The 22,836-nt window shown below is 38.7% G+C and overlaps 1 protein-coding gene across 50 annotated transcripts in view; it reads right to left on the bottom strand.

The window, feature by feature from the left end:
- NUDT6 (nudix hydrolase 6) overlaps positions 1 to 22,836 on the bottom strand; it is a 68,943-nt gene that overhangs the window by 31,695 nt on the left and 14,412 nt on the right. The gene's annotated exons all lie outside the window — the stretch shown is intronic.

The raw sequence follows: 22,836 nt of genomic DNA, 5'->3' as shown, positions 1-22,836 counted from the left end.
TTAAAAAAGCTTCCCCCCCCCACAAGCCTTGAGGTTACAGTTAATTCTAAGTGGTAGAATGTCTAAGTTATGGGATTTGAAAAACCTGGTTAACGTTGTGGATATGATGATCAATGGAGGGACAGGTATGTCTTCTCACTTTTTATATTAAAAAATACTCCCATTAGCTGGGTTTAGCAATATAAGTAATAGTAAAAAATACTAGGCAATATATATTGAAATGTCCAGTATTTTCTAGATGCTCTGCTAAATGTTTTAGTAATTATACCCATTTAAACTTTATAGTAATCCCATGTGCAACTATTACTATTCCCATTTTAGATGTGATGAAAGCAAGGGCAAAAAGATTTAATAACTTGCCTAGAGTGACAAAGCTAGTGTGAACTCTAGGTTAAAATCCAGGCAATTTGATGCTAATCATCTAAGATACGTAAAAAATTAAGTTGCTATTTTCGTGCTAATCCTTTACTTGCTTTTTCATATACTTCTTGATCTTTTTGTTGCTTTTTCATATACTTCTTGATCTTTTCTTCAGATCTCACTGGAATATTCTATATAAACCCAACCAGAATCTGTATCTTAGTCTTACACCTCTCCAGGGTTGGTGAATTGGAACTAAAACTTAGTTTGGTATCAAACATCCTTCTATCTCACATTGCCTAGAATGTTATGATTAGCATGAGATTTATTACTTTGCTAATGATTATTACTCTAATATTTCTAGTACAGTGTTTCATAGGGAAAAATTACTGAGGAAGGGGTAAGGCTGAGTTTTGAATATTTAGCCTTTTTTGTTTATCACTGTTTTCATCATTGTTCTCCCTTCCAATAAAAGACCAAACATCTCCATGCTTCCAGTGAAAAATTCCATGATCCTTTTTCCCAATCATAAAAAAAAGAACTTTCCACTCTCTTCTAAAAGAAATATTGTGCTCAAAACATTCTCATGCCTCCTTGGTTGTTGGATGCTACCCTACATTCGCATATATGACCCCTCCCTACTTTGAGTTAGTAACATCATCTAGTTCCTGAAGTGTATCTGATTTTTAATACTACAAAAGGGAAATTACCCTTTTAAGTGATAAAAATGTGATTTTAAACCATATTTAGAGTAATTCTGTCATACTGTAGAATGGTGATTGTGATGACAAATTTTTCCTATACATTTGCCAATTATAAATCTAATGTCTGTGTGTGTGTGCCAGGACGTGCTTGTCGGGATGAAAGGAAAACAGAGTGAAGATTATATGCAGTGGTCCCATCGATCAGTGGAACCTCTCTCCTTCCTCACTGTTAGGAATTGCTAAGGACATTTTAACATAGCATTTTAGTTTTGAGTTTAACTGTGCATTTGCACATGGTGAGGGTTAAATGTTCCTCTGCCAGAAATACTTGACACTAAAGCCTGGGAGAAGTGAATCACTTAAAGGAGAAAAACTGGCTCGGATGTCTGAAAATAATGCCAATTTATTATTTACTGTTAGTAGCTATCACTTATGCTTAAATTCCACCTAACACCAAAATAATTACAGAAATTAAATATGGTTAACTGTCTCACTTATACTATTACGACACTGAGCTGTGCACTAATACTCAGTTTTCATATTTTATTGTTCCTTTACATATCTATTTATAACTTAAAGTCAAAACCGTTTAGTAGTAGTAGCGCTTTTATTTACTCCATAAAGAAATCAGAGTCTTATATAATTGTTGAGGAGCATCTACAGAGTTAGAGTCCTCAGGCCTGGGGTGGGGCAGAGGTGTGAGAATGTGAGAATTTCTAAGAAGAGGATGCTATTACTGTCTCTGAGCTTTGGACTTGCCCTGTGTGCTCTGTCTAGTGATGCTGGAGCTGGGACTGCTAACCAATTTCTGCTTTGTCAGCTGACTCCCTTTTAGACTCCACCAACAGACTGCAAGGCTGGAAGAGGAAGAAGGGACCAGCTCCTCTTGTCTGCTTACTGTGGGCTTTCCATGTACTTCTGGTTCCCGTATTGCCTCAGTATGCTACTTCATTTTGGCAGCAGCAGTTCCTTCTCATAGCAACAGCCAAATCCAGTCTGCACTTTTCTAACATTTCCAACATAAGTTTCACTGTACTCCTCCCCAAAGACACCAGGCAGCAGATGGCTCATTTTCAGAGCTCTAGGTGCCAGGCTCTCTGAATTCTGAGACATCAGCAGCAGCTGAACAGCATTTATTGGAGATCTGATTAACTATGTGCAGTCACAAATGAAGGGGTGCACAACCTACCAGAAAGGCATAGAAATGACATTAAACTGAAGATATTTGAGATATGAGATGCAGAAAGAAGCCGTTTTTGAGATTCCCTTTATTTGATTAAAGGTAGAGCTGAGAATGAAGTTGCCAGAAATCCCTCCCGAGGGAGCTTCCAACCAGGAAGGAAACTAACCTTCAGCACCTGGTGAAAAACTGCATACACAAACTATCTGAAGCTGCTATACTTCCCCCCTCCCCCATACCTTCTATAATTACTCTTTATCTCCTTCACTTAATCATCTCCTTTTACTCCATCGTACCTATTTTTATTTCACACTTTTGTTCTAACTGCTTTTTTTAGGCCATCAAATATATACTTAGTATTACTGCTGGAATCTGAACTGAATGAATTGTTCACCTCAGTAAAAGTAACATTTATACATGTATTTTAAAAAAGCAAAAAACTCTACCTCCCTAAAAACAAACCCCATTCAAGTGACATGTTTTCCTATGCAACTTATGTATAGGCACTGCCACACAAAAGTGGGGAGTGGGCGTGGCCCACTGCTCCTGGGGGCTCTGCAACAGGCCCTGACACCCTGGGGAGCACCTGTGTGGGCTGCTGCCACTGCTGTTGCCGAAAAGGTCCCAGACCTACATTTGCCCTCGCCTGTGGCCCACAGCTACCACCTAAGGGGCTGTAACCAGGTGCCAACCACTGGTTGTTGCTGGGCGCTAGGAGGGGTTGCACAAGCCACTGCCATCTCTCTGTGGCCTCATCCCTAACTGCTACCCAGCTTGAAGTGCCCATATGAACCACTACCACTACAGAAAATTCCAGGACAGGAACCAGGTGTGGCATCTGCACACCTACTACCAAGGGGATAATATCCATGAGCTGAGGAAAGAAATGACAGGCAGCCATACTAAAAACAGCCCTGCAACTTAGGAGGAAGAACTCTCCTTCCAACTGCACAAATCACATATTTACATCTCCACTGCCAGCCTTATAAATCCAGCGCTGGTGGAACATCCCAATGAATAATGAGTGCTCCCACACCTAAGATGGGTCTGGTTTTAGCAGCTGTGAGCTTTGTGGGCATGTATATACAAGGGTTGGACCAGGCCCAAGTCTGCACTGCCTCCATAAAGCCACAGCAGGCTCAGGGGCATGAATACTGCAGTCCTGAGTTCTGGCCTCAGTGGATCTGCACTGGTGACCTGGTGAAAACAACACCTGAGAGATACCAGGGCCAATTACAGACATATGGATGGTTAAGGTGGTGCCAAGAGCCATGCCAAGAACAGTATAATCTGTGATCACACACTGATGAAAAGGTGACACAAAAGAGCACACTCACAGGTGAACAGATCTAGAGGAGGAATGAATACTGAGTGGCTCCTCTCCTAATGGGAGTGCTGCAAACCTGCCTACCTCGTACTGCAGATCAAAAACCACAGCTCAGAAACAGATCTGGGGGAGGGAGAGGATCAAGATGCCTGAGGAGTAAGACGTGGTGTTCACATTCTCCCCTGAACACATTAAAAAAAAAAAAAAATCTGCATGTAGAACAATTTGCACAGAACATTTACTGAATGCTGGCAGAAAAACTTAAATCTCCAAAAATGGCAAGAAACCATTTATTTTACCACATATCTGGGTAAAAGAAAATGAAAAAAAAAAGAAAAAAAAAATCAGAGTAGGACTAACACTTTTGAGAGGGAGCTATGAAAGAAGAAAGGAATCTGCATTCTGGCAGGCCACCTGAGATCAGCTAGGATGGAGGGACCTCAAACCCTCAGAGAAAAAAGTGCTGCAGTCATACTGAGGAGGGCAAAGCAGAGAGAGAGGGCCACATAGACCATCAGTACCACTGCCTGGGGGCTGAGACTCAGGTGCTGGAGGTCAGTTCTGGGAAGAGGACTATGGTTGGCTGCATGGAGACAGCTAGGGAGCAGTGCACTAAGGGGAGGGAGATAAGCACCACAGCTGAAGGAACCCAGCAGGAGGTCTGGGCCCTCAAGAGAAACAAGGTGCCATTGTTGGGGAGGGCAAGAGGAGGAGGGGTAGATCACCATAAGAATATTTTTCTCTGCACACACACAGACTCTCACAGGGCAGTGCTATGGGTGGCGAGGTACCCCTTGTGTGGGCTATGGGCAATGGGTCACAGGGGCTTCTTGGGCAGGTGGTCTATGGGCAGTGGTGACTTGTGTGCAGGCTAAGCACGATGAGGTGTCTCTTGCATGGTCTATAGGCGGCAGGGACAAACTCAGTCATCTCAGACTCCAGAGATGGGTGTGTTTCCCCACCACTAGGGGTCTGTGAACAGGCACCACCCAGGGCCCCCACCTGTCACTTTGGAGGTCGGCACAGAGAAGGGCACTGCAACTAAGCACCATCCATTTTGGCTCTCACTCCCCTGGGAATCCACATGCCCTGCCCTGCTGCTGCCAATGCCAAATGCTCTGGGCACCACCTACACTGGCCTGAGGGTCACTGCCACTTCCCAGGGCCCTGCTACTAGAAGCAGCTTGTGCCACCTTCCTTGTGGGTCCTTGCTACTGCTAATGGCTTAGCAACCAGGCACTTGCTACTAGTCCTGCCCATTGCCTCCATCTCCCAGGAAACATGTGCAGTACCCTATCAAGGGGATAAGAGCCTGCACACACTAGGAAAGAGGACAGCAAACATCTGAAAAAGCAGCCCTCATGCCAGAAATAAATAGTAAGCCCTTACAAAATACCCAGGGGGCTCTGTTGCATATAAATAGCCCTCCAAGAATACAGCAGTTGTTTTCCCTAAACTCACAGAATAAGAAAAATATAAGCTAAATAAAGAAGCTCAGGAAACATTTGCAGTTCAAAGAATAGGAGAAATCCCATGAAGGAGCAAACAATGAAACAGACCTCTGCAGTCTAATAAGACACCGAGTTTAAAAAGGAGATGGTGAAAATACTGAAGGAATTAAGAGAGGATATGAACAGTAAAATATATTACTTTAGAAAGGAACTAGAAAATATGAGGAGCCAAGAAAAATTAGGAAATTCATTTACAGAGTCACAGCTGAGTTAAAGGCACTGAAGAGCAGAAAGGATAATTGCAGAAGATTGAATTAGTGACTTGAAGGATAGAGAAATGGAAATCACCCAAACAGGACAGCAGACAGAAAACCAAATGAACAAACATAAAAGCAATACACGAGATCTATGGGAAAATATAAAGTGGGCCAATCTATGCATAATAGGGATTCCAGAAGGAGAAGAAAAAGAAAAGGGGGTAGAAAATATATTTGAAGAAATTATGGCTGAAAATTTTCCAAAGGAAACAGATATCAAGATACAGGAAGCACAGAGGGCGCCAAACAAGTTAAACACAAACAGGCCCACACCAAGACCAACATTTTATAATAAAAATGGCAAAGGTCTAAAAAATAAAGAGAGGATTCCAAAGGCAGCAAGAGAAAAACAACGAAATTTAATTATAAGGGAACCCCCATAAGGCGGTCAGCTGATTTCTTTACAGAAACAATGCAGGCCAGAAGAGAGAGGCAAGATATATTCCAAGTTCTAAAAGGAAACAATCTGTATGCTAGAATATTCTACCCTGCAAGAATATCATTTAAAATAGAAGGAGAAATAAAGATTTTCTTCAACAAACAAAAACTTTCTGAAAGAGTACAGCAATACTAAACCCATTCTCAAAGAAATACTGAAAGGGCTCCTCTAAATAAAAAAGAAATAAGAAGAAACAGGATGGAGGAAGTCACAATTGGAAAGCAATCCCTTAAATAAGACAGTATACAGAACTAAAAGGGGGGTAAAAACTATTGTAAAAGAGATGATAAAAACAAGGAATAGCAAAAGGCTAAACATGAAGAAGTTAAAAAAGGACATCAAAATCATAAAATGAGGAAAGAAAGTAAGAAAATCTCTTTTTTTTCTAGAATGTGATTGAGCCTATATGACTATCAGGCTAAAGCAAGCAGATACAGGAAGGGGACAAGATACTTAAAAAACAGGGGAACTACAAATCAAAATAAAACAGTACAGTCAAAAAAAAAAAAAAAAACTAAAAAGAGGACACAAGCATAAAATAAAAGTAAATCATCCAACCAACGAAAAAAAGAAAGGGACAAAGGAGAAACAGAATCAACTGGAAAACAAGACTTAAAATGGCAATAAATACATATTTATCAATAATTTCCTTAGGTCAATGGACTGAACGCTCCAATCAAAAGACACAGAGTGGCAGACTTGATTAAAAAACAAGAGCCTACAATATGCTGCCTACAAGAGACCCACCTTAGGGCAAAGGACACATATAAATCGAAAGTGAAGGGATGGAAAAAGTTATTTCATGTGAATGGAAATAACAGGAAAGTGGGAGCTGCAATACTCATATCAGACAAAACAGACTTTAAAATGAAGGCCATAAAATAATACATAGAAGGACACTATTTAATGATAAAAGGATCCCTTCAAGAAGAGGATATTACACTCGTCAATAAATACGCTCTCATATAGGAACACCCAAATATATACAACAAATACTAACAGACATAAAAGGAGAAAGTGATGGGAATACAACAATAGTAGGAGACTTTAACACCCCACGCACACCAATGGACACATCCTCTAGGCAAAAAATCCATAAGGCAACAGAGATCCTAAATGACACAATATAAAAGTTAGACTTAACTGATATTTTCAGGACATTACATCCAAAAATATCAGAATATACATTTTTTTTTTCAAGTGCACATGGAACATTCTCAAGGACTGACCACATACTGAGGCACAAAACTAACCTCAAATTTAAGGGTACAGAAATTATTTCAAGCATCTTCTCCGACCACAATGGCATGAAACTAGAAATCAACCACAGCAAAAGAAATGAGAAAAACTGTCTACATGGAGACTAAACAACATGCTACTAAAAAACCAATACGTCAACAAGGAAATTAAAAAATACCTCAAGACAAATGATAATGAAAACACAACCACTGAAAATCTATGGGATGCCACAAAAGTGGTGCTTATAGGGAAGTTCATAGCAATATAGGCTTTCCCTCAAAAAAGAAGAAAAATCTCAAACTGACAACTTATCCTATCACCTAAAAGAATTAGAAAAAGAAGAATGAACAAAACCTAAGTTCAGCAGGAGGAGGGAAATCATAAAGATGAGAGGAAATCAATAAAACAGAGATTTGAAAATAATAGAAAAAAATCAATAAAACCAAGAGCTGGTTCTTTAAAATGGTAAACAAAATTGATAAACCTCTGGCCTGACTCACCAAGAAGAGAGAAAAAACTGAAATAAACAAAGAAATGAAAAAGGAGAAATTTCATTGCATACTGCGGAAATAAAAAAAACCATAAGAGAATACTAAGAAAAATTACATGCCAACAACTTCAACAACCTAGAAGAAATGGACAACTTTCTAGAAACATACAGCCCATCAAAACTGAATCAAGAAAAAATAGGTCAACTGAATAGACTGATCACTAGACATGAAATTCAATATGCAATAAAAACACTCCCTATAAACAAAAGTCCAGGACCAGATGGCTTAACAGGTAAATGCTACCAAAAATACAAAGAACTTATACCCATCCTTCTTAAACTCTTCCAAAATGTTGAAGAAGAAACACTCCCAAAGACAGTCTATGAAGCTCACCCTTATACCAAAACCAGACAAAGATACTATTAAAAAAAAAAAACAAACACTATAGACCAATACTTTGATGAAAAAAGACCTAAAAATTCTCAACAAAACTTTAGCCAACAGAATCCAACAACAAATAAAAAAGATCACACACCACAACCAAGTGGATTCATCCCAGGTTCAATAGGATGGTTCAACATATGCAAGTCAATCAATGTCATACACTGCATTAGCAAAAGAAAAATCAAAAAGCATAAGATCATCTCAATAGATGCAGAAAAAACATTTGATGAAGTCCAACATGCATTCATGATAAAATATTCTCTGACATCAACTGTAAAAATGTTTTCTCAGGTCAGCCTCCCAAAGGAATAGAAATAAAAACAAAAATAAACCAGTGGTACCTAATCAAAATTACAAGTTTTTGCATAACAAAGGAAACCATAAAAAAAAAAGGCAGCCTAAGGAATGGGAGAAAATAATAGCAAATGATGCAAATGACAATAGGTCTAGTCTCCAAAATATACAAATAACTCATACAACTCAACAGCAAAAACAACAAACAATCCAACTGGAAAATGGGTAGAAGACCCGAATAGACATTTCTCTAAAGAAGACATAAGTATGGCCAACAGGCATATGAAAAAATGCTCAACATCACTAATTATCAGAGAACTGCAAATCAAAACTACAATGAAGTACCACATCACACCAGTCAGAATGGCCATCATGAATAAGTCCACAAATAACAAATGCTGCAGAAGGTGTGGAGAAAAGGGAAACTTCCTACACTGTTGGTGGGACTATAAATAGGTACAACCTCTATGGAAAACAGTATGGAGGTAACTCAGAAAATAAAATACAGAACTAACATATGATCCAGCAATCCCACTCCTGGGCATATATCTGGATAAAGCTTTCATTGAAAAAGGATACATGCACCCCTACTTTCACTGCAGCACTATTTACAATAGCCAAGACATGGAAACAACCTAAATATCCATTGACAGATGAATGGATTCAGAAAATGTGGAACACGCACACAATGGAATACTACTCAGCCATAAAAAAATAAAATAATGCCATTTGTAGCAACATGGATGAAACCAAAGACTCTCATGCTAAAGTGAAGTGAGTCAGAAAGACAAATACCATATGACATCACTTGTATATGGAATCTAATATATGGCACAAATGAATCTATCTACAGTAAAGAAACAAACTCATGGACATGGAGAATAGACTTGTGGTTGCCAAGGGGGAGGGAGTGTGATGGACTGGTAATTTAGGTTACTGGATATAAACTATTGCATTTGGAGTGGATAAGCAATAAGATTCTGCTGTAGAGCATGGGGAACTATATCTAATCACTTGTGATGAATCATAATGGAGGATAATGTGGGAAAAAGAATGTATATATGCATATGTATATCTGGGTCACTGTGTGGTGTAGCAGAAAATGAAAGAACATTGTAAATCAACTATAATTGAAAAATTAAAAAAACACAAACAAACCACAAAGTCTTTCTCATGGAGGTTGCCAATTCACCAAGCTCTTTTCCTGGAATTTTTTCTTCTTCCTTCATCTAGGTCATATTTCTCTCTCTCTCTCTCTTTTTATTGGGGCCATACCCACGGCATATGGAGGTTCCCAGGCTAGGGGTCTAATCGGAGCTTCAGCTGCCTGGCTACAGCACAGCCACAACACCAGATCCGAGCTGTGTCTGCGACCTACACCACAGCTCACGGCACTGCCAGATCCTTAACCGACTGAGCAAAGCCAGGGATTAAACCCACAGTCTCATGGTTTCTAGTTGGATTCATTTCTGGTGCACCATGACAGGAACTCCTGTCTTTTCATTCTGTATAGCTTTTTTGTGTGGTCTCCCTTTTTGTAGGCTACAGAGTTGCTGCCTCCCTTCCTTCTGTGTCTGCCCACTGTGGATGAAGTTGATAGAGGGGCTTGTGGCCAGCTTCAAAATGGGGGGGCCTGATGCCTGCCCAGTGAAGATGGAGCTGAGTCTTGTCCCTTTGGTGGCTGGGGCTTAGTCTCTGCATGTGATTAGAGGTGGGTAAGTGCCTAGGACTTTAGGAAGCCTGTTTGCTGATGGATGGGGATATGTTTCCATCCTGTTTGTTGTTTGGTCTGGGGCTTCTTGGCCCTGGTGGGTGGGGCTAGATTTTTCAAAAATGGCAGCCTTCAAGGGAGCTCATGCCAATGAATATATTCCAGGACCTCTGGTTTCAATGTCCTGCCTGCACAGCAAACCACAGCCATTTTCATCTTTCCCAACAATGGCATCCTGCGAAAGACCATCCCAACTTTATAAAGAATGGACAGAACTATAAGGGAACATGGGAAACTGAACATAATTAACAGAGACAAGATTCCAGAGAAGAAGGACTCAAGATCAACAAAATAGAACGGAAGCTACCAAAAAAGATATCCTATATCCAAAGACAAAGAAGAAGTCACATCAAGACAGTAGGAAGGGTGCTTTCATGATATAAGCAATCCCATAACTGCCAGGTGGGTGACCCACGGACGGGATGCTCTCCCACAGGAGTGAGAGTTTAGAGCTCCATGTCAGGTTCCCATGCCTGGGAGTCTGGCACTGGCAGGAAGAGCCCCTGGAGCATTTGGCATTGAAGGCCAATAGGCTTAAGTGCAGAAGCTCCACAGGACTGGGGGAAAGAGAGACTTCACTCTAGGAGGGCACACGCAGGGTTTCATGTGCACTGGGTCACAGGGCAAAGCAGAGACTCTATAAGAATCTGGATCAAGCCCACTGGCAGGTCTTGGAGGGTCTCCTGGGTGAGGGTGGGTGTGGCTCACTGTGGGGGCAGGACATTGGACAAAGAGGTCCCAGGAATAATCATCAGTGTGAGCTCCCTGGAGGCTGCCATTATGGAAAAATCTGGCCCCATCCATCAGGGCTCAGAAGCTCCAGGCCAGACAACAAACAGGGTGGGAACACAGCTCCACACATCGGCAAATAGACTGCCTCTAATCACACCCAGAGACAAAGCCCTACCCACCAGAGGGATAAGAATCAGCTCCACCTACCAGTGGGCAGGCACCAGTCCCATCAGGAACCCTATAACAAGCCCCTGTATCAACTTCACCCACAAGGGGGCAGACACCAGAATAAAGAGAGGCTACAACCCTCTAGCATGCATAAAGGAGACCACACAAAAGCTATACAAAGTTAAAAGTAAGAGAAATATGAGTCGGATGAAGGAACAAGACAAAGCCCCAGAAGATCAGCTGAGTGAAGTGGAAATAGGAAATCTGTTTGAAAAAGACTTTACAGTAATGCTAGTAATGGTGATCCAAGACCTTAGAAAAAAAATGAGAGGAAAAGATCTATGAATTAGAAGAAACATCTAACAAAGGAATACAAGACTTAAAGATTTAACAAGCAGAGATGATGAACACAATAGCAGAAATAAAAAATTCACTAGAAGGAACCAATAGCATAATACAGGAGGCAGAAGAACAAAAAAGCGAGGTGGCAGACAGACTGGTGGAAATCACTAATGTGGAACAGAATAAAGAAAAAGAATGAGGAGTTCCCGTCGTGGCGCAGTGGTTAACGAATCTGACTAGGAACCATGAGGTTGCGGGTTTGGTCCCTGCCCTTGCTCAGTGGGTTAACGATCCGGCGTTGCCGTGAGCTGTGGTGTAGGTTGCAGATGCGGCTCGGATCCTGCGTTGCTGTGCCTCTGGCGTAGGCCGGTGGCTACAGCTCCGATTCAACCCCTAGCCTGGGAACCTCCATATGCCGCGGGAGCGGCCCAAGAAATAGCAACAACAACAACAACAACAACAAAAAGACCAAAAAGACAAAAAAAAAAAAAAAAAAAAAAAAAGAAGAAGAAGAAGAAAAATCTCAAATTAACAACTTAACTTACCACCCAAAAGAATTAGAAAAAAAAAAAAAAAAAGAAAAAGAATGAAAAGAACTTAGGACAGTCTAAGAAAACTGTGGGACAACTTTAAACACACCAACATTTTCCTACTAGGGGTGCCAGAAGGAAAAGAGAGAGATAAAGGGCCAGAGAAAATATTTCAAGAGATAATAGCTAAAAACTTCCCTAACATGGGAAAGGAATCACTCACTCAAATCCAGGAAGCACAGTGAATACCATATATAATAAACCCAAAGAGGAACACACCAAGACACATATTAATCAAACTGACCAACATTAACGTCAAAGGGTGAATACTGAAAGCAGCTTGGGAAAAGCAGCAAATAACATACAAGGGAACCCTGATAAGGTTATCAGCTGATTTTTCAGCAGAAACTCTGCAGGCCAGAAGGCAGTGGTATAATATACTTAAAGTGATGAAAGGAAAAAACCTGCAACCAAGAGCACTACCCAGCAAGGCTTTCATTCAGATTTGAAGGAGAAATCAAAACCTTTACAGACAAGCAAAAGCTAAGAGAATTTAGTAGTACCAAACCAGCTTTACAACAAATACTAAAGGAACTTCTCTAGGCGGAAAGAAAGGGCCACAACTAGAAACAAGAAAATTACAAATAAGGAGGTTCACCAGTAAAGGCAAACAATAGTAAAGGTAGGAAATCATCCACACACAAACATGCCACCAAAACCAGCAATTGTGAGAAGAGGATTGTACAAATGCAGGATCCTGGAAATGCATTTGCAATTAAGAGACCAGCAACTTAAAGCAATCTTGTGTGTATATATAGACTTCTATATCAAAACCTCATGGTTATCACAAACCAAAAAATCTATAATAGATTCACATACAAATAATAAAAGCAATTCAAACACAACACTAAAGATAGTCATCAAACCACAAGAAAAGAGAACAAAAGGGAAGACAAAAGGCCAAGAGATAATAAAGGGCCAGAGAAAATCAACAAAAATAAATCTAAAACAATTTACAAAAGGGCAATAAGAATATACGTATCAATAATTACCTTTAAGTGTAAATGGACTAAATGCTCCAACCAAAAGACATAGACTGGCTGAATGGATACAAAAACAAGACCCATATATGCTATATAAAGAAGATGTGATATATATGTGTGTGTGTATGTGTGTGTGTGTATTACTCAAGCCATAAAAAATAAAATAATGCCATTTGCAGCAACATGGATGGGACCTAGAGATTATACTAAGTGAGTCAGACAGTGAAAAACAAACAATGGAACATTACTCAAGCCATAAAAAATAAAATAGCGTTATTTGCAGCAACATGGATGGGACCCAGAGATTATTACACTAAGTTAGTGAAAAACAAACATCATATGATATCACTTATATGTAGAATCTAAATAAAAGATACAAATGAACTTATTGCAGAACAGAAACAGACTCATAGACTTTGTACAAAAACTTATGGTTACCAAAGGAGACAGGTGGGGTTGGGGGAGGGATGAACTGGGGATTTGAGATTGGCACATGCACACTGTGGTATATTGAATGAATGGCCAATGGGGACCTGCTGTACAGCACAGGGAACTCTACCCAACCAATATTCTGTAATAATCTACACAGGAAAAGAATCTGAAAAAGAATGGATGTGTGTAATGTGTAACTGAGTCACTTGGTTGTACAGCAGAAATTATCACAACTTGTAAATCAACTATACTTCAATAAAGTTTTTTAAAATGGGGGAAAAAAGAATCAGTTCTAACAGTGTTCTGAATTATTGGGATAGTTATCCATTTAAATAGAGACGAATTAAAAGATGATTAAGTAGGTTAATTTAATTAAGCTAAAGGACATCATTCCTTAGATATAAGAATTTTAAAAAAGTGATGCTCAGTCTAGGATCAAGAAGGTGGTAGAGTAGGATGTGGAGCTCACCTTCCCCCAAAATACATCCAAAAAACCCCTATCTACATGTAGAATGATGTGCACAGAATGTCTATTGAAAGCTGGCAGAAGACCTTGGACTTCCAAAAGAGGCAAGAAAACCTCCACATTACTTGGCAGAACAAAGGAAAAATGGAAAAGAGAGAGAGAGGGAAGAGAAACAAAGGAATCAGGATGGGACCAGCACTACTAAGAGGAAGCTGTCAAAGAAGAAAGGAATCTGGACACTAGAAGGACACCCAAAAGACTGAAAGATCAGCCGGGATGGAGGGGGAGCCTCAAAGTATCAAAAAAAAACCCAACACACAGAAGCATGTTTGAGGAGGGCAGTACCACCATCCCTGCACACCAGGGCCTGAGACACTTGGGCAGGTCTGGGTACTGAGGAGAGGGAGGGTGCTCAGGTCCAGGAAGAGGACCAGGGTTTGCTATGTAGAAACAGCCTTAGGGACTAAGGAGCAATGCACCACGGTGAGGAAGTGTGGGAGGAGGCCTGGGCCAGCCAGAGAGGCAAATATTGTGGGGGAGTGTGAGAGGAGGGAGAGGGGGCAGGGCCACCATAGTAACTTCTTTCTCCACACATGTGTGGGCTTCTCAGGACACAAGGGGCCTCTTGTGTGGGCTACAGGGGTAGCTACAAACTGTCAGGGCCATCTCAGACTCCAGGGATGGGCATATGGCACGTGGCCTACCACCACTGATGGTCCTATGAACAAGTACCACCTGCCAGTCACCCCAGAGGTCGCCACCACAGAGTGCCCTGCAATTGAGCACTGCATGTTACTCCCACCTCCCTGGGAAGGCATACACCCTGTTGTCTCTGCCAAGGGCCCTGGGCACCACCCCCACCTACCTGGAGGTCACTGCCATTGACAAAGGCCCTGCAACCAGGCATAGCCTGCAACCCCCAACTCCCTGTGGGTAGCCTCCATTGCCAAGGGCCCAGTGACCAGGCACCACCCTTGCCCTACCTGCCCTGAAGCATGGGCACGCCATGCACACCTGTATACCTCCTATTAAGAGGAAAATGGCCTGCATGCACTGAAGACAGAGACAGCAAGCATTCAAACGAAAAGCAACCTTTGCACCAAAAAACTGTAAACCCACAAACTACCCATGGACATATAAATAAACCATCAAAGACTACAACAGACAATTGTTTCCTCTAAACTCAGAGTAAGAGAAATATAAACAATACAAAAAAGCACAGGAACCATTCCAGGTTAAAAGAGGATAATTCACCTGAAGGAGTAAACAATGAAACAGACCTCTGTGATCTAAAAGACACTGAGTTAAAAAAGGAGGTAACTGAGAGAAAATAAACAAATGGGATCTAATCAAATTTACAAGCTACCCCACAGCAAAAGAAACCATAAGAAAAACAAAAAGCCAACCCATGGAATGGGAAAAAAATAATTACGAATGATGCAACCAACAACATATTCACATTTAATTAACATATACATATACTTAATCTCCAAAATATACAAACAACTCATACAACCACCAACCCCCCCCCACAAACAAACAAACAAAAAAACCAATAAAAAAAATGGACAGAAGACCTAAATAGATATTTCTGCAAAGACAAACAGATGGCCTGTAGGCACATGAATAAATGCTCACAATCATTAATTATTAGAGTAATTCAAATCAAAATTACAATGAGGTACCACCTCACCCTGTCAGAATGGCCATCATGAATAAGTCCACAAATAAATGCTGGAGAGGGTGTGAACCATCCTACACTGTTAGTGGGAATGTAAATTGGAACAACCACTATGGAAAACAGTATGGAGGCTCCTAAGAAAACTAAATATAGAACTACAATATGATCCAGAATTCCCACTCTTGGGCATCTATCTGAACAAAAGTACAGAGTACAAAATTCAAAAAGATACATGCACCTGTACGTTCACAACAGGGAAAAAAAAAAAAAAAGAAAAAACCAAGAGCTATTTCTTTAGAAAGGTAAACAAAATTGACAAACTTCTAGCCAGACTAAGAAGAGAGAAAACCCAAATAAACAAAATAAGAAATGACAAAGGGGAAATCTCAATGGATACTGCAGAAATCCAAAAAAACAAAAACAAAAAAAGCATAAGAGAATACTACCAACAATTCTATGCCAACAAATCTGACAAGCTGGAAGAAATGAGTAAATTTCTAGAAATATACAGTCAATGAAAACTGAATCAAGACATAGATCATTTGAACAGACCAATCACTAGAAATGAAATTGAACATATAATTTAAAAACTCCCTATAACAGTCTAGGACCAGATGGCTTCACAGGCAAATTCTACCAGACATACAAAGAAGAACTTATATGGATCCTTCATAAATGCTTTCAAGAGACTGAAAAAGGAACACTCCCAAAAGCAGTCTATGAGGCCACCATCACCCTAATACCAAATCAGAAAAAGTACAAAAAGAAAATTACAGACCAATATCTTTGATGAATATAGATGCAAAAATTCTCAACAAAATCTTAGCAAACCAAATCCAACAACACATAGAAAAGACCATACACTACCACCACACAGGATTCCCCTCAAGATCCCAAGGATGGTTCAACATATGCAAATCAATGTCATACACCACATTAACAAAAGAAAAGTCAAAAACCACAGGATCATCTCAATGGACGCAGAAAAAGCATTTGACAAAATCCAAAATCCATTAATAATAAAAACCTATGCAGATGATATAATACTACATAGAGAAAACCCTAAGGACTCCACACTACTACTATTTGATCTGATCAACAAGTTCAGCAAAGTAGCACGATAAAAGACTAACATTCAAAATCCTCTGCATTTCAGTATACCAACAATGAAATATTAGAAAAGGAATATAAAAATACCTTTTAAAATTGCAACAAAAAGAATAAATACCTAGGTATAAACCTGACCAAGGAGTTGAAACACTTATATGCTGAGAATTATAAAACATTCATCAAGGAAATTAAAGAGGATTCAAAGAAATGGAAAGATAACACATGCTCCTGGATTGGAAGAATTAATACTGTTAAAATGGCCATACTACACAGAGTAATCTACAGATTTAATGCAATACCTATCAAATTATCTATGGCATTTTTCACAGGCCTAGAATAAATTATCCTAAAATTTATAAGGAACTATATAAGACCCAGAAATGTCAAAGTAATCCTAAGGAGAAAAAGCAAACAAACAAAAACAAGCAAGAGGCATAATGTTCCCCAAATTCAGACAATATTACAAAGCTATAGTAATTAAGACAGTGTGGTACTGGCACAAAAGGTGACACATGGATCAATGAAACAGAATAAAGAGCTCAAAATAACTCAGACAACTATGGTCAATTAATCTTTGACAAAGGAGGCAAGAATGAAAAAGGAGAAAAAAGACAGTCTCTTCAACAAGTGATGCTGGCAAAATAGGACAGCTGCATATAAATCAATGAAACTAGAACTTACCCTCACACCATACACAAAAATAAACTCAAGATAGCTTAAAGACATAAATATAAGACACCATAAAACTCCTAGAAGAGAACACAGGCAAAACATTCCTTGGCATAAATCGCACAAATGTCTTCTTGGATCAGTCAATAGAAATAAAAGCAAAAATAAAGTGGGATCTAACCAAACTTACAAGCTTTTGCATAGCAAAGGAAACCATAAAAACACAAGCAAAACAGAAAAAAACCCCGAAAGGACAACCTATAAAATGGGAGCAGATGTTGCAAACGATGCAACTGACAAGGACTTAATCCCCAAAATACACAAACAACTCATATAACTCAACAACATAAGAACAAACAACACAATCAAAAAATGAGAAGACTTAAGTAGGCATTTATCCAAAGAAGACACACAAGTCAGAATGGCCATCGTGAATAAGTCTACAAATAACAAGTGCTGGAGAGGGTGTGGAGAAAAGGGTACCCTCCTTCACTGTTGGTGGGAATGTAAATTGGTAAAACCACTATGGAAAACAATAGGGAGGGACCTCAGAAAACAAAACATAGAACTATCATATGATCCAGCATTCCACTCCTGGACATATATCCAGACAAAACTTTCCTTGAAAAAGATACATGCACCCCTATGCTGATAGCAGCACTATTCACAATAACCAAGACATGGAAACAACCTAAATGCCCATTGACAGATGAATGGATTAAGAAGATGTGGTACATATACACAATGTAATACTACTCAGCCATAAATAAGAATAAAATAATGCCATCTGCAGCAACATGGATGGACCTAGAGGACCTCATATTAAGTAACTCAGAAAGAGAAAGACAAATAACATATGGTATCACTTATATCTGGAATCTAAAATATGGCACAAATGAACCTATCTACAGAAAAGAAACACACTAATGGACATGGAGAACAAACAGACTTATGGTTGTCAAGGGGCAGGTGGAAGGAGTGGGATGGACTGGGAGTTTGGGGTTAGTAGATGCAAACTATAGCATCTGGAGTGGATAAGCAATGAGATGCTGCGGTATAGCAAGGGGAACTATATTTAATCACTAGTGATGGAACATGATGGAGGATAATGTGAGAAAAATAATGTATATATATGTATGACTGGGTCACTTTGCTGTACAGAAGAAATTGACAAAACATTGTAAATTGACAATAACAAAAAATGGTTAATTGATAAAAAAAAATCTTTGACAAAGGAGGCAAGAATATAGAATGGGGAAAAGACAGTCTCTTAACCAAATGGTACTAGGGAAACTGGAGAGCTGCATGTAAATCAATGAAACTAGAACACACTCTCACACCATGCACAAAAATAAACTCAAAATGGCTTAAAGGCTTAAACATAAGACAAGATTCCATAAAGCTCCTAGAAGAGAACATAGGCAACACATTCTCAGACATCAATCATACAAATGTTTTCTTAGGTCAGTCTCCCAAAGCAATATAAATAAAAAGAAAAATAAACCAATGGGACCTAATCAAACTTACAAGTTTTGCAGAGGAGAGGAAATCATAAATGTGGAATCTAAACTATGGCACAAATGAATCTATCTACAAAATGGAGATAGATTCACAGACATAGATAATGAACTTGTGTTGCTGTAGGGGACAGGGGAGGGAGTGGGATGGAAGGGGAGTTTGGGGTTGGTAGATGCAAACTACTACATTTAGAATGGATAAACAATGAGGTCCTAGTGTATAGAACAAGAAAGTATATCCATTCTCCTGGGATAGATCATGATTTAAAAAAATATTTTAAAACAGTTATAGACTGGGCTGGTCTGGAGTGGGATAGAGCTTTTAAGGAAAAATAAAAAATATGAATCCTTCATATTAAATAAAAACATACCATCAAGGATCAGACTTTGTCAAGGTGGAAGTGATGACTCAGATGAGTCTGACTCTTGTCCATTTTGTTTATACCATCATTCTCATTCAACATATTGTTCAGATTACTCTGCATTTTGTTATTAATCCTGTCCATATATCATCTTCATAATTTTGTCATCTCCATAAAAATCTTTCAGTAATTGGTGTTGTTTCTATGTCAAATCTAAACTCTTGCTGATTCTCTGGCCCCCTTATAAGTAGGCCTTATGTTTAACATTTAATCTTGCTTCCCACACTCAGTTTTATCATATACATATGTTTTTTATTTTTATCCTATATATGTAAGTTTTTTATTTGAACTGGAGAGGAGAGAGTATGTGTGTGAGATTTTATATAATTATTATATTGTTATATATATATATAAATTCTCACACACATACTCTCTCTTCTCCAGTTCAAATAAAAAACTTATTGGAATTCCTGCTGTGGGGCAGTGAGTCAAGAATTTGACTGTAGCAGCAGGGGTTGCTGTGGAGGTGCAGGTTCAATCTCTGGCTGGGTGCAGTGGGTTAAAGGATCCAGCATCATTACAGATGTGGAATAGGATGCAGTTGCAGCTCAGATTCAATGTCTGGCCTGGGAAATTCCATATGCTGAGGATGCAACCATAAAGACAAACAAACAAACAAAAAACACCCCCTCCAAAAAACAACCAAATATAAAACTTACTAATGGCTAGGCACAATTCTATTTTAGGTACTCAGTAAAATTATGTTGCAGATAAAATTTAGTTTGAGTCAGAGTTCCTACCTTAATGAAAACTTTAAAAGTTTTTTTAGACTATGAGGATGCTTTTATTTTAGATAGATTTCTGAGAATGTTTGATACCACTTTCAGCTATGAGTATGAACGTTATTACTGTTATTTTGCCTTGTAGGGCTGCACCTGCATCATATGGAAGTTCCCAGGCTAGGGGCTGAATCTGAGCTACAGCTGCCAGGCCACACAACCACAGCAAGGCAAGATCTGAGCCATGTTCGCAACCTACACCACAGTTCATGGCAAGGCCAGATCCTTAACCCACTGGCCAGGGATCAAACCCACATCCTGATGGATCCTAGTTGGGTTCATTACCCCTGAGCAATGACAGGAACCCCAGTATGAATATTATTTTAAAATTAAAAAAAAAGTATGATTGGGAAAATGTTTGATTCCATCCACCAGTATTTATTGAAGTTTCAGAAAGTATCAAAATGATTATTCTCGTTCATTTTTAGTTATACTCCTGAGCATAAAAACATCTGATTTCTAATCAAGGTACTCCTCTTAAAAATCTTCCTTGCTTCTAGTTGCACATTATTTCTTATTTGGGTACATGAAGCTCTTTAATTCCGTTCCAAATTTAGCTCTCAGATCAACTATTTTACCACTCCCATGGCTAAAGGAGAGAAGGTCCATACAGGCAGTACCTTGCCCTGGAGAGCTCTCCTGCCTGTGGCTTAGGTCACAACTGCAGCTTGGATTTGATCCCTGGCCAGGGAACTCCACATGTCACAGAGTGGCAAAAAAAAAAAAAAAAAAAAAAAAAAAAAAAAGAACTAATCACAACTAGACAATTCAAATGCTGTTATAAAAACCAATCTAGAAGTTATGGGTAGCAGACTAAATGACAGAGGAGGAATAAGTGATCTAGAAGAGAGAATAATGCAAAGCATCGAATCAAAACAGCAGAAAGACAAATGAAAGAAAAAAAAAAAGAAAGCAACATACAAGTTCTACAAGATAATATAAAATATGCCCACCTGTATATAGTAGGGATTCCAGAAAGAGAAAAGAGAGAAAAGGGGACCAAAATATATTTGAAGAAATTATGCCTGAAAACTTTCCAAAACAAAAGAATAAAACAGGTATCCAGAAAGAAGCAGCACAGAGGATCCCAAACAAGATGAACCCACACCAAGACACTTCATGATTAAAACGGCAAAAGTTAAAAATAAAGAGAGGATTCTAAAAGCAGCAAGAGAAAAACAGAGAGTCAGTTACAAGGGAACCCTTATAAGGCCATCAGCTGATTTCTCTGCAGAAACCTTGAAGTCAGAAAGGAGTGGCAAGATATATTCAATGTCCTGAAAGGGAAAAACCTATAACCTATGAAAAGCGATCATTTAGAATAGAAGGAGATATAAACAATCTCTCAGCCACACAAAAACTAAAAGAATACAACAATACTAAAGCTATCCTAATGGAAAGATCTTCTCTAAATAGAAAAGATGCAAGAATCTATAGGAAAGGGAAGATCATAATAGGATAGGCAAATATATAAAAGGGTTGAAGATCATTTAAATAAGCCAATAGAGATTTAAAAAAATAAAAATTTGTAAAAGTGATTATAATTACAACAAACTGTAAAATAATAAGTATAAAGATGTTAAATAGGGCATCAAAATCACAAAATGTGGGGAAGGGCAGTATAAAAATGTACATCTTGTCAAACTTGTTTGAACCTGTATGACTATCAGTTTAAAGCAAGCAGACATAGATATGAGTAACTATACTTGAAAATGAGGGTAACCACAAATCAAAAACATAAAACAGATTCACAAAAAAGAAAAAAAGAAAGGATCTCAAGCATACTATAAAGGAAAACCATCAAACCACAAAAGGAAAAACAAAACCAAGAATTGAACAAAGAAGTACTACAAAAACAACCAGAAAGCAAGTTTTAAAACGGCAGTAAGTGCATACCTATCAATAATTACTTTAAATGTCAAAGGACTAAAATGCTCCAATCAAAAGACAGAGTGGCATACTGGATTAAAAAACAAGAACCTACATTATGCTGCCTACAAGAAACTCACTTCAGTGTGAAATACACACAAAGATTGAAAGTGAGGGGATGGAAAAAGATATTTCATGCAAAAGGAAATACCAAGAAAATGGGGCTAGTGATATTCATATCAGACAATATAAACTTAAAAAAATTCATAAAGACAAAGGACAATATATAATGATAAAGGAATCAATACAAGAATAGGATATTATACTCATTAACATATATGCACCCAATAAATGAGCACCTAAATATATAAAAGTAACAGACATAAAGGGAGAAATTGACAGGAATACAATAATGGTAGGAGACTTTAACACTATATTGACATCAATGGACGGATCATCAATAAGGCAGCAGAGGTCCTAAAGGACACACAGACCAGCTGGACTTAATTGATAGTTTCAAGATACTACATTGGAAAAGAACCCAGAATACATAGTCTTCTCAAGGACACATACAACACGCTCTAGGACTGATCACATACTAGGTCACAAAACAAGCCTCAACAAATTTAACAGAATAGAAATTATTTTGGGCATCTTTTCTAACCACAACAGTATTAAAGTAGAAATTAACTGCAAAAGAAAAACGGGAAAAGAATGAACACATGGAGACTAAACAATTTGCTATTAAAAACAATGGGTCAATGATGGGATTAGCAGAGGCAAACTGGTATTTTGTAAATGGGATGGACAAACAACAGGGTCCTACTGTATAGCACAGGGAAGTTTATTAAATATTCTGTGACAAACTATAATGGAAAAGAATAAGAATACACACACACACACAAACATATTAAGTGAATCACTTTGCTCTATAGAAGAAATTAACACAAAAATGTAAATCAATTATTCTTTAATAAAACATACTATAAAAAATAAAATACATAAATAAAAGTTAAAGAAACTTTTTTCAAAAGTTTAAAATAATTAAAATGACTGAAA

Source organism: Sus scrofa, chromosome 8, assembly GCF_054392235.1.
Source record: "Sus scrofa isolate SSC_HxYL_T2T_F1_AM1 chromosome 8, Sscrofa_HxYL_maternal_Yorkshire_Landrace_v2.0, whole genome shotgun sequence".
Lineage (NCBI taxonomy): Eukaryota > Metazoa > Chordata > Mammalia > Artiodactyla > Suidae > Sus > Sus scrofa.
Note: the sequence above shows the minus strand (reverse complement) of the source record. Positions and strands in the feature narration are given on the sequence as shown.